Genomic DNA, 741 nt, shown 5'->3' with positions numbered 1-741 from the left:
CTTCCTTCCTTCCTTCCTTCCTTCCTTCCTTCCTTCCTTCCTTCCTTTCTTTCTTCTCAGGTGCCACCTCCTCCATGAAGCCTTTCTTGATGTTCAGTTTCTCACACACCTGTTTGTACTTTCTACCCCCTCAAACATTCCTAGAGCATTTTGTTTGACCCCTCCTTTGCCCCTTTCTCTTCCTACCTTCCCTGTGGTATCCTCCAAGTAGAACATAGGATCCCTGAGGGCAGGGATTGTTTTTTTTCTCTTTGTATCTCCACCACCTTGTATGTAGCAGGTACTTAATAAATGGCTTTATTTATTTATTGAAGGGATCTTCTCTGTAGGAAACTCCTGGTGAGGAACTTCATCTTTCAATGAAGATCAGAAACTTTTCTAATTTTTCATCTTGGAAAGTTGTCCAGGACATGGGGAGGTTACTTGCCCCTGGTCATAGGGTTAGTATGTGTCAGAAGCACAACTTGAAAACTTATCTAATTCCAAAGCCAGCTTTTCTCCCCACCACATCATGTGGCTTTTAAAAAATAGTCTTTTTATTCAATAAATCTTTGTTGACTCATATTGCATTTAAAATAGTTTGTTGTTATTCAGTTGTGTCTGACTCATTGTGAGCTCATTTTGGGGGTTTTCTTGGCAAAGATAATAGAGTGGTTTTCCATTTGCTTCTACAGCTCATTTTACAGATGAGGAAAGGGAGGCAAAAAAAAATTGGCTTACAGTCACATAGCTACTAAGTGT

The sequence above is a fragment of the Petaurus breviceps genome, unplaced genomic scaffold (assembly GCF_028583685.1).
Source record: "Petaurus breviceps papuanus isolate PSGF00001 unplaced genomic scaffold, PetGlider_PUasm1.0 90760, whole genome shotgun sequence".
Taxonomy (NCBI): Eukaryota; Metazoa; Chordata; class Mammalia; order Diprotodontia; family Petauridae; genus Petaurus; species Petaurus breviceps.
The sequence above is the reverse complement of the archived record's forward strand: the minus strand, read 5'-3'. Positions refer to the sequence as shown.